Genomic DNA, 12,500 nt, shown 5'->3' with positions numbered 1-12,500 from the left:
TTTATCAGGTAAGATAATGTCCTTTTCAGATAGAGTAAAAAAGATCTTCCTAGCATCAAGTGACACTTTGGGCAATGTTAAAAAGTCAGATTATACTGAGAATATCCTCCCCAATTTTAGTAAATCAGAAAGTAAGAGGCAAATATTGTTTGATGAAGAATTTTTGGCCCTTTATTTTTATTCAATTAAGCATAGCTGGTTGATATCGATATTGTATATGTAATGAATATTATTATTTGATGGAAAACTTAAAAGATATTAGGACAGTTTTAAAGGGTGAATGTAATTTTTCCTGTTGTATATTTTGGTAATTGTTTTCTAAAGTGATGAATTGACGTGAATATTGTAGCGAAAAGACAATTTTTTTCACTTTGATGAAGGTTGAATAATATACGACTGTAAAAAAAATTGTCTTTTGGGTCTATTTGCTAAGAAATCATTGTTAAAAATACCTTTCATAACTCCTATTCATGATGTTATAATAGTCGTACCTTCTCTCTCTCTCTCTCTCTCTCTCTCTCTCTCTCTCTCTCTCTTCTTAATGATGACCCTTGTCAATAACAAAGCCTCTGTCCTATTTACTCGAAACAGCTGTGACCTTTCTGACCTAACAAAACAAGACAGCGCCGTCTCTCCTGAAGCACAGAACGAAGGGGACAGACATTATTCAAAGAGAGGTCACGGGGCTCCTCAGAGGTCAATATGGAAGGGAAGGATGAAAGCAGATTTGAACTCACGTCCCAACAAGATGTCGAAGCCAGTGGCCAAATTTTTAGGCCGTCCGTGGAATGAAAGGATCCGGGACCTGGTAGCGCTCCAAGTTGTTTATTTGTTCTTCCTCTCGACGGGGTCCTTAGGTCAGAGAAGGGGGTTGCTTCTGGGGTTGGGGGATTGAGGGACAAGTTCATTAGGGCTAAAGTGCTCGCCTCGTCTGTATATAAAGGGCTTCTGGTGCTTGCAAGGTACACCACTTTCCTCGAAGCTCTCCAACCCGCCACACTCAACACCACCATGAAGCTGGTAAGTTTTATTTCGACTCCATTCGTTCGATACTTTAGCTTTCTAGCATTAGCATCTCAGTAACTAACCCAACCAACACCGTGTGATTCAAAAGACCTTCATCATTCTCGTGTCGACTCGTATTCCATTAAAGAGACAAAAGTCTTCGATGTGTGCTGATGTCTCTATATCAGTCAGTCAAAATGTTTTCCAGATTTTGACGAATAATTGCTTTAACTTTTTTCATTGTAGATTACCGTGTCCAGTTCATATTTGCTCGTTCATACCGGTACATGCACGCACGCACGCGCGCACACATATATATGTATACACACATATATCTATATACATACATTATATATATATATATTATATATATACACATATATATATATATACATATATATATATATATATATATATATATATACATTCAATACTAAGTACACATACTCATAAATGTATGTGCATATATACATGACAAGGAATAGATGAAACTTATGTTGGAACACTTGAAGATCTCTATACGGGAGGTAGAGTAAGCCAAAACTACGTAAAGAAAGTAAGAAAATTCCGTTTAAAAATGAGTTAGGCAGGGAGATCCCATCTCTCCTAAATTATTCACAGCATGTCTAGAAGAAGTTTTCAAGGATTTAGATTAGGAGAATGTAGAAATTAACAGTAACAACTTAAGATTTGCAGATGTCCTAGTAATATTTAGTGAACCATGGGAGGAATTATAAAAGATTATAGAGGATTTGAATATAGGAAGCAGACATGTAGGACTGAAAATGAATATGAGTAAAACTAAGATGATATTCAATGAAAATGCAGAGAAAACAAGTAAGATAATGGGCGAATCTCAAGAGATTAATGATAAATATGCATACTTAGGAAAGACAGTAAGTGTTTCCCCAGAACATGAGACCTAAATTGAAAGAATGATAAGCATGGGGTTGAGAGCTTTTGGTGAAACATAAAATGAGATTAGGAAATGTAAAATATTACATTCTCTAAAAGGGAAAGAATTTAATGAGATGGTCCTATCAGTATTAACTTAGGCATTAGAAGCCTTGGAGCCTTACTAAAGCCTTAGAGCATAAGCTAGTTACAACTCAAAGAGCTATGAAAAGAATAATGAAGGGAATAACACTTAGACACAGAAAAAGAGCGACATGGATACGAGACCAAACTAAAGCAGAGGATATTCTAACAACGTGTAAGAAAAAGAAATGGACATGGGCAGGTTATATAATGAGGATGAAAGATAATAGTTGGACATTAAGAATAACAGAATAGGTCCTTAAAGATTGCTAAAGAAGCAGGGGAAGGAAGAGAAGACGATGGATTAATGAACTAAGAAAATTAACCGGCATAGACTGGCACAGAAACACCATAAACCAACGCGAGTTGAAGGACATATCTGAGGCCATTATCCAGCAGAGGACTTGTCACGGCTGAGGATAACGATTATATATATTTCTACCTCACAATTAGATAGACTGATATTAGGCCAGCTGGTAAATCCTCATTTGAAGTTCACACTTAGGTTCCGACTTCTTTTAGAGCCTCTGGTGGTAAGGTTGATGGGTTACTAGGTTCGATCCCAATGTAAGGTAAAAATTTATTTCTAGTTGAAAATCATATTGCGTTGATTGTCATCCGTACATATTTGTATATATGTAAAATGTATATACATATATATATATATATATATATATATACGCACCGGTGAAAAATGACGGCTAAATCATTTGTTGGATATGCACACACAGATTAAACCCTTCCAACTCTCTCCTCCTTTCCTTTCTAGGTACCCCGATCTCATAGTATGACCACCTTTCTCCCCCTACCAGAGAGACAAAGAGAGACCGAGCAGTTGTATGTCTGGCAATGCCACTAACCGACACCAAAAATATTCATATCTATTTGCTATAGCAAGACACTTTCTCTTGTAACAGATCATCTTTGCCTGCCTGGTCGCTGCGTCCTTGGCTGCTCCAAAGCCCCAAGACGACACCACCATCCTGAGGGACGACCGAGACGACCAGGGCGACGGAAACTTCAACTACGCTTTCGAACTCAGCGATGGCACCGCCGTGGAGGCCGCTGGCTCCCCTGGGGCGGAGGGCGCCGTCAACATCCAGGGATCCTACAGGTAAGATTAAAACTTATGTGCTTCAGTGATAGTTCTCGAGATTCTTTAAAATCCTGAATGCTCTGTGAAAATTATTAAATTTTTCTCTTTCAATTTCTAATTCAATATCTTTGGATTTACGAAGGAATCAGAGGGACATTTTACGTCAAAAAGAATAATTGAAAATTACTTAGAACCGTCAAAAGTACCTTGAGTAACAGGAAGGTTCCAATAAAATGTCCCATTTTCCTTTGTGAAATAGTTGTTCTTTATAAAATGACTACCACTACAGATAGGGATCTTTCATCTACCATATTTTATGTCGCTATTTCAGACGACAGGAAATATATCGAATATATTTAGATAACCGATAATTAATAGAAAATCAAATACATCTACTAGTTTAAGGATTAGCAATTGAATAGCAATTATTTATTGATTTGTTCACCAGATTCACTCTTCCTGACGGAGTTGTTGTCCAAATTACCTACGTGGCCGACGAAAACGGCTTCCAACCCGCAGGAGACGTCATCCCCACCCCCCCACCCACTCCCTGCCCACGCCATCGAGCAGATCCGCTTCGCTGAGGAGCAGAGAGCTGCAGGAGTCGTTTTCGAGTAAGGATTCTCTCCTTCGTTAGCATCCTTCAGGAACTAGGACTCTTGAAGCACATCCCTCGTGATCCTGAACTTCTCAGTCGTAACGTCTCCTTATAATGGCCTACTTCTGGTCTCTCTCTCTCTCTCTCTCTCTCTCTCTCTCTCTCTCTCTCTCTCTCTCTCTCTCTCTCTCTTCTGTCAACCAATCACGACCCATTCCTGTCTCGTCTCCTTCTCCCCATATAAACAGACCGACCAACCTCCTCCCGTCTCTTTCGCCAATGTTCTCTGGAAAAACTCACTTTTCACCAACGATTAACTTCTCGAATTTCTTTCAAGTCGATGTGTTGTAAAGTACTTACTTATGTGTTGTATAATACTTACTTATGTTTTGTACATTACCCATTTGTGTCTTTTACTGTTCTGATGTACATAATCAACATAAAAAAAAACTCTGTAGCTGCATAGAAAAACTCCCAAGATCAGTTCTGCAGATGAGAAGAAATAAATATATTTTGCATACATTTTTTTTTAGTCAACCTTTTAGTAAAATAGAAAAATTGGAAATTGGTTCAAGTTACCAACTCGTAAAATACCAAAAGATCTAAAAACTTACAAACTTTTAAGTCCATGTAATTGAGACGTTCTGACCCGTAAATAATTTTCAGCTAAGTATCTCTTATTGATATTTACAATACAGAGATAATCTGATGCTGGATGCTTCACAATTGCTGGCATAAGGCCATCTTAAAAAGTGCATTCAATTCTGAGTGCTCCAAGATCAAGAAACTCTGCTGGCATTAGGCCGGCTTAAAATGTGCATTCAGTGCTGGATGCTCAAAGATCAAGAAACTGTGCTGGCATTAGGCCAGCTTAAAATGCGCATTCAGTGCTGGATGCTCAAAGATCAAGAAACTGTGCTGGCATTAGGCCAGCTTAAAATGCGCATTCAGTGCTGGATGCTCAAAGATCAAGAAACTGTGCTGGCATTAGGCCAGCTTAAAATGCGCATTCAGTGCTGGATGCTCAAAGATCAAGAAACTGTGCTGGCATTAGGCCAGCTTAAAATGTGCATTCAGTGCTGGATCCTCCAAAATCAAGAAACTGTGCTGGCATTAGGCAAGCTTAAAATGTGCATTATGTTTTGAGTGCTCCAAGATCAAGAAACTGTGCTGACATTAGGCTAGCTTAAAATGTGCATTCAGTGCTGGATGCTCCAAGATCGAGAAATTGTGCTGGCATTAGGCCAACTTAATGTGTGCATTCAGTGCTGGATGCTCAAAGATCAAGAAACTGTGCTGTCATTAGGCCAGCTTAAAATGTGCATTCAATGCTGGATGCTCCAAGATCAAGAAACTGTGCTGGCATTAGGCCAGCTTAAAATGTGCACTGTTTTGGGTGCTTCAAGATCAAGAAACTGTGCTGGCATTCGGCTAGCTTAAAATGTGCATTCAGTGCTGGATGCTCCAAGATCAAGAAACTGTGCTGGCATTAGGCCAGCTTAAAATGTGCATTCAGTGCTGGATGCTCCAAGATCAAGAAACTGTGCTGACACTAGGCCAGCTTAAAATGTGCATTTAGTGCTGAATGCTCCAAAATCAAGAAACTGTGCTGGCATTAGGCCAGCTTAAAATGTGCATTCAGTGCAGAATGTTCCAAGGTCAGGAAAAACTGTGCTGGCATTAGGCCAACTTAAAATGTGCATTCAGTGCTGGATGCTCAAAGATCAAGAAACTGTGCTGGCATTAGGCCAGCTTAAAATGTGCATTCAGTGCTGGATGCTCCAAAATCAAGAAACTTTGCTGGCATTAGGCCAGCTTAAAATGTGCACTCAGTGCTGGATGCTCCAAGATCAAGAAACTGTGCTGGCATTAGGCCAGCTTAAAATGTGCATTCAGTGCAGGATGCTTAAAGATCAAGAAATTATGCTGACACTAGGCCAGCTTAAAATATGCCTTCAGTGCTGGATGCTCCAAGATCAAGAAACTGTGCTGGCATTAGGCCAGCTTAAAATGTGCATTCAGTTTTGGGTGCTCCAAGATCAAGAAATTGTGCTGGCATTAGGCCAGCTTAAAATGTCCATTCAGTGCTGGATGCTCAAAGATCAAGAAACTGTGCTGGCATTAGGCCAGCTTAAATGTGCATTCAGTGCTGGATGCTCCAAAATCAAGAAACTGTGCTGGCATTAGGCCAGCTTAAAATGTGCACTCAGTGCTGGATGCTCCAAGATCAAGAAACTGTGCTGGCATTAGGCCAGCTTAAAATGTGCATTCAGTGTAGATGCTTAAAGATCAAGAAACTATGCTGAAACTAGGCCAGCTTAAAATATGCCTTCAGTGCTGGATGCTCCAAGATCAAGAAACTGTGCTGGCATTAGGCCAGCTTAAAATGTGCATTCAGTTTTGGGTGCTCCAAGATCAAGAAATTGTGCTGGCATTAGGCCAGCTTAAAATGTGCATTCAGTGCTGGATGCTCAAAGATCAAGAAACTGTGCTGGCATTAGGCCAGCTTAAAATGTCCATTCAAAGCTGGATGCTCAAAGATCAAGAAACTGTGCTAGCATTAGGACAGCTTAAAATGTGCATTCAGTTTTGGGTGATCCAAGATCAAGAAACTGTGCTGGCATTAAGCCAGCTTAAAATGTGCATTCAGTGCTGGATGCTCCAAGATCAAGAAACTGTGCTGGCATTAGGCCAGCTTAAAATGTGCATTCAGTGCTGGATGCTCAAAGATCAAGAAACTGTGCTGTCATTAGGCCAGCTTAAAATGTGCATTCAGTGCTGGATGCTCCAAGATCAAGAAACTGTGCTGGCAGCTTAAAATGTGCATTCAGAGCTGGATGCTCCAAGATCAAGAAACTGTGCTGGCATTAGGCCAGCTTAAAATGTGCATTCAGTGCTGGATGCTCCAAGATCAAGAAACTGTGCTGGCATTAGGCCATCTTAAAATGTGCATTATGTTTTGAGTGCTCCAAGATCAAAAAACTGTGCTGACATTAGGCTAGCTTAAAATGTGCATTCAGTGCTGGATGCTCAAAGATCAAGAAACTGTGCTGACATTAGGTTAATTTAAAATGTGCATTCAGTGCTGGATGCTCCAAGATCAAGAAACTGTGCTGGCATTAGGCCAGCTTAAATGTGCATTCAGTGCTGGATGCTCAAAGATCAAAAAACTGTGCTGGCATTAGGCTAGCTTAAAATGTGCATTCAGTGCTGGATGCTCAAAGATCAAGAAACTGTGCTGACATTAGGCTAGCTTAAAATGTGCATTCAGTGCTGGATGCTCCAAGATCAAGAAACTGTGCTGGCATTAGGCCAGCTTAAAATGTGCATTCAGTGCTGGATGCTACAAGATCAAAAAACTGTGTTGTCGTTAGGCCAGCTCAAATGTGCATTCAGTGCTGGATGCTCAAAGATCAAGAAACTGTGCTGACATTAGGCTAGCTTAAAATGTGCATTCAGTGCTGGATGCTCAAAGATCATGAAACTGTGCTGGCATTAGGCCAGCTTAAAATGTGCATTCAGTGCTGGATGCTCCAAGATCAAGAAACTGTGCTGGCATTAGGCCAGCTTAAAATGTGCATTCAGTTTTGGGTGCTCCAAGATCAAGAAACAGTGCTGGCATTAGGCCAGCTTAAAATGTGCATTCAGTGCTGGATGCTCAAAGATCAAGAAACTGTGCTGGCATTAGGCCAGCTTAAAATGTGCATTTAGTTTTGGGTGCTCAAAGATCAAGAAACTGTGCGGGCATTAGGCCAGCTTAAAATATGCATTCAGTTTTGGGTGATCCAAGATCAAGAAACAGTGCTGGCATTAGGCCAGCTTAAAATGTGCATTCAGTGCTGGATGCTCCAAGATCAAAAAACTGTGCTGGCATTAGGCCAGCTTGAAATGTGCATTATGTTTTGAGTGCTCCAAGATAAAAAAAACTGTGCTGACATTCGGCTAGCTTTAAATGTTCATTCAGTGCTAGATGCTCAAAGATCAAGAAACTGTGCTGACATTAGGCTAGCTTAAAATGTGCATTCAGTGCTGGATGCTCCAAGATCAAGAAACTTTGCTGGCATTAGGCCAGCTTAAAATGTGCATTCAGTGCTGGATGCTTAAAGATCAAGAAACTGTACTGGCATTAGGCCAGCTTGAAATGTGCATTATGTTTTGAGTGCTCCAAGATCAAAAAACTGTGCTGACATTCGGCTAGCCTAAAATGTGCATTCAGTGCTGGATGCTCAAAGATCAAGAAACTGTGCTGACATTAGGCTAGCTTAAAATGTGCATTCAGTGGAGAATGCTCTAAGGTCAAGACACTGTTCTGGTATAAGGCCAGCTTAAAAATTGCATTCAGTGCAGAATGTTCCAAGTTCAAGAAACTGTGCTGGCATTAGGGCAACTTAAAATGTGCATTCAGTGCTGGATGCTCAAAGATCAAGAAACTATGCTGGCATTAGGCCAGCTTAAAATGCACATTCAGTGCTGGATGCTCAAAGATCAAGAAACTGTGCTGGCATTAGGTCAGCTTAAAATGTGCATTTAGTGCTGGATGCTCCCAGGTCAAGAAACTGTGCTGGCATTAGGCCAACTTAAAATGTGCATTCAGTGCTGGATGTTCAAAGATCAGGAAACTGTTCTGGCATTAGGCCAGCTTAAAATGTGCATTAAGAGGTGGATGTTCAAAGATCAAGAAACTGTGCTGGCATTAGGCCAGCTTAAAATGTGCATTCAGTGCTGGATGCTCAAAGATCAAGAAACTGTACTGGCATTAGGCCAGCTTAAAATGTGAATTCAGTTTTGGGTGATACAACATCAAGAAACTGTGTTGGCATTAGGCCAGCTTAAAATGCGCATTCAGTTCTGGGTGCTCCAAGATCAAGAAACTGTGCTGGCATTAGGCCACCTTAAAATGTGCCTTCAGTGCTGGATGCTCCAAGATCAAGAAACTGTGCTGGCATTAGGCCAGCTTAAAATGTGCATTCAGTTCTGGGTGCTCCAAGATCAAGAAATTGTGCTGGCATTAGGCCAGCTTAAAATGTGCATTCAGTGCTGGATGCTGAAAGATCAAGAAACTGTGCTGGCATTAGGCCAGCTTAAAATGTCCATTCAGTGCTGGATGCTCAAAGATCAAGAAACTGTGCTAGCATTAGGCCAGCTTAAAATATGCATTCAGTTTTGGGTGATCCAAGATCAAGAAACTGTGCTGGCATTAGGCCAGCTTAAAATGTGCATTCAGTGCTGGATGCTCCAAGATCAAGAAACTGTGCTGGCATTAGGCCAGCTTAAAATGTGCATTCAGTGCTGGATGCTCAAAGATCAAGAAACTGTGCTGTCATTAGGCCAGCTTAAAATGTGCATTCAGTGCTGGATGCTCCAAGATCAAGAAACTGTGCTGGCAGCTTAAAATGTGCATTCAGTGCTGGATGCTCCAAGATCAAGAAACTGTGCTGGCATTAGGCCAGCTTAAAATGTGCATTCAGTGCTGGATGCTCCAAGATCAAGAATCTGTGCTGGCATTAGGCCAGCTTAAAATGTGCATTATGTTTTGAGTGCTCCAAGATCAAAAAACTGTGCTGACATTAGGCTAGCTTAAAATGTGCATTCAGTGCTGGATGCTCAAAGATGAAGAAACTGTGCTGACATTAGGCTAGCTTAAAATGTGCATTCAGTGCTGGATGCTCCAAGATCAAGAAACTGTGCTGGCATTAGGCCAGCTTAAAATGTGCATTATGTTTTGAGTGCTCCAAGATCAAAAAACTGTGCTGACATTAGGCTAGCTTAAAATGTGCATTCAGTGCTGGATGCTCAAAGATCAAGAAACTGTGCTGACATTAGGCTAGCTTAAAATGTGCATTCGGTGCTGGATGCTCCAAGATCAAGAATCTGTGCTGGCATTAGGCCAGCTTAAAATGTGCATTATGTTTTGAGTGCTCCAAGATCAAAAAACTGTGCTGACATTAAGCTAGCTTAAAATGTGCATTCAGTGCTGGATGTTCAAAGATCAAGAAACTGTGCTGACATTAGGCTAGCTTAAAATGTGCATTCAGTGCTGGATGCTCCAAGATCAAGAAACTGTGCTGGCATTAGGCCAGCTTAGAATGTGCATTCAGTGCTGGATGCTCCAAGATCAAAAAACTGTGCTGTCGTTAGGCCAGCTCAAATGTGCATTCAGTGCTGGATGCTCAAAGATCAAGAAACTGTGCTGACATTAGGCTAGCTTAAAATGTGCATTCAGTGCTGGATGCTCCAAGATCAAAAAACTGTGCTGTCGTTAGGCCAGCTCAAATGTGCATTCAGTGCTGGATGCTCAAAGATCAAAAAACTGTGCTGGCATTAGGCCAGCTTGAAATGTGCATTATGTTTTGAGTGCTCCAAGATAAAAAAAAAAAAACTGTGCTGACATTCGGCTAGCTTAAAATGTGCATTCAGTGCTGGATGCTCAAAGATCAATAAACTGTGCTGACATTAGGCTAACTTAAAATGTGCATTCAGTGCTGGATGCTCCAAGATCAAGAAACTTTGCTGGCATTAGGCCAGCTTAAAATGTGCATTCAGTGCTGGATGCTTAAAGATCAAGAAACTGTACTGGCATTAGGCCAGCTTGAAATGTGCATTAAGAGGTGGATGCTCAAAGATCAAGAAACTGTGCTGGCATTAGGTCAGCTTAAAATGTGCATTTAGTGCTGGATGCTCCCAGGTCAAGAAACTGTGCTGGCATTAGGCCAACTTAAAATGTGCATTCAGTGCTGGATGCTCAAAGATCAAGAAACTGTTCTGGCATTAGGCAGGCTTAAAATGTGCATTAAGAGGTGGATGCTCAAAGATCAAGAAACTGTGCTGGCATTAGGCCAGCTTAAAATGTGCATTCAGTGCTGGATGCTCAAAGATCAAGAAACTGTACTGGCATTAGGCCAGCTTAAAATGTGAATTCAGTTTTGGGTGATACAACATCAAGAAACTATGTTGGCATTAGGCCAGCTTAAAATGCGCATTCAGTTCTGGGTGCTCCAAGATCAAGAAACTGTGCTGGCATTAGGCCACCTTAAAATGTGCATTCAGTGCTGGATGCTCAAAGATCAAGAAACTGTGCTGGAATTAGCCCAGCTTAAAATGTGCATTCAGTGCTGGCTGCTCCAAGATCAAGAAACTGTGCTGGCATTAGGCCACCTTAAAATGTGCATTCAGTTTTGGGTGCTCCAAGATCAAGAAACTGTGCTGGCATTAGGCCAGCTTAAAATGTGCATTCAGTGCTGGATGCTCCAAGATCATGAAACTGTGCTGGCATTAGGCCAGCTTAAAATGTGCATTTAGTTTTGGGTGCTCAAAAATCAAGAAACTGTGCGGGCATTAGGCCAGCTTAAAATGCGCATTCAGTTTTGAGTGCTCCAAGATCAAGAAACAGTGCTGGCATTAGGCCAGCTTAAAATGTGCATTCAGTGCTGGATGCTCAAAGATCAAGAAACTGTGCTGGCATTTGCCCAGCTTAAAATGTGCACTCAGTGCTGGATGCTCAAAGATCAAGAAACTCTGGTGGCATTAGGTCAGCTTAAAATGTGCATTCAGTTTTGGGTGCTCCAAGATCAAGAAACTGTGCTGGCATTAGGCCAGCTTAAAATGTGCATTCAGTTCTGGGTGCTCCAAGATCAAGAAACTCTGCTGGTATTAGGCCAGCTGAAAATGTGCATTCAGTGCTGGATGCTCAAAGATCAATAAACTGTGCTGACATTAGCCCAGCTTAAAATGTGCATTCAGGGCTGGATGCTCAAAGATCAAGACACTGTGGTGGCATTAGGCCAGCTTAAAATGTGCATTCAGTTTTGGGTTTTCCAAGATCAAGAAACTGTGCTGGCATTAGCCCACCTTAAAATGAGCATTCAGTTCTGGGTGCTCTAAGATCAAGAAACTGTGATTCGGCTAAAATTAATTCTTGATCAACAAAGACGAAATTGTCAAAATCATCGTAATTGTTGAGTTCTTTATTTTCGTCTCTCCGTCACTGTTGATCTGTTTGTCTTTCTTTTTATGTTGTCCAAAATATTTCGATTATTTATATTTTCAAATCTAAAAATTTTGTTCTATAGAAAATTTATAGAAAGTTCTTCGGTTATATATTTTCTATATAACATATATTATAGATAATAATAATAATGCCAATCATAATAATAATAATAATAATAATAATAATAATAATAATAATAATAATAATAATAATAATAATAATAATAATAATAATATTTTAAAAACGACGTGTCTTATTTCAGAACACCATAAAAAGTAATAATAATGAGCATATGATATTTAAATAAAATTTAAAAGCTCACCCTCCGAGAAGCAAAGAATCAAGATAATAAAACATTCAAACATGTGCCAAAAAAATAAAGAATATTCCTCCATCCACAAGAAAAAAAAAAAACAAATGCACAGACAAAAGAAAATAGTTTGTTTTATATTGTTAGTGTCACAATTTTATATTGTTTGTGTCACAATTTATTGCTTGTTTAAGAGAAAAACTCTTGACCTCTGTGAAGTGAAACTTCCACAAATATCCTGTTTTCTGATTAACTTTGAAATTGTTCATTCAAGTTAAGAAAACTGTAGTCATATAAGACAATATTTGTCTGGTCAATTTTAATTTTGATCAGTAAAGCTAAACTGAATGTCATCAAGGAAGTTATGATGACGAAAAAGTAATGAACAATGGAAAAGGCAGAAAAAAGTTTGAATAAGGTTTGACAAAGCCAGAAGGAGAACCAAACAAGCGAGTGTTCTTGAACA

General features: G+C 40.0%; 1 protein-coding gene and 1 pseudogene across 1 annotated transcript in view; one reads left to right on the top strand and one right to left on the bottom strand.

The window, feature by feature from the left end:
- Window positions 1-12,500, bottom strand: part of Pex14 (peroxin 14) — a 174,031-nt gene that overhangs the window by 122,358 nt on the left and 39,173 nt on the right. The window lies entirely within an intron of this gene.
- Window positions 895-4,257, top strand: LOC137637933 (cuticle protein AMP1A-like; annotated as a pseudogene).

This window comes from Palaemon carinicauda, chromosome 3, assembly GCF_036898095.1.
Source record: "Palaemon carinicauda isolate YSFRI2023 chromosome 3, ASM3689809v2, whole genome shotgun sequence".
In the NCBI taxonomy this organism is placed as follows: Eukaryota; Metazoa; Arthropoda; class Malacostraca; order Decapoda; family Palaemonidae; genus Palaemon; species Palaemon carinicauda.
This window is presented reverse-complemented; position numbering and strand designations above follow the sequence as displayed.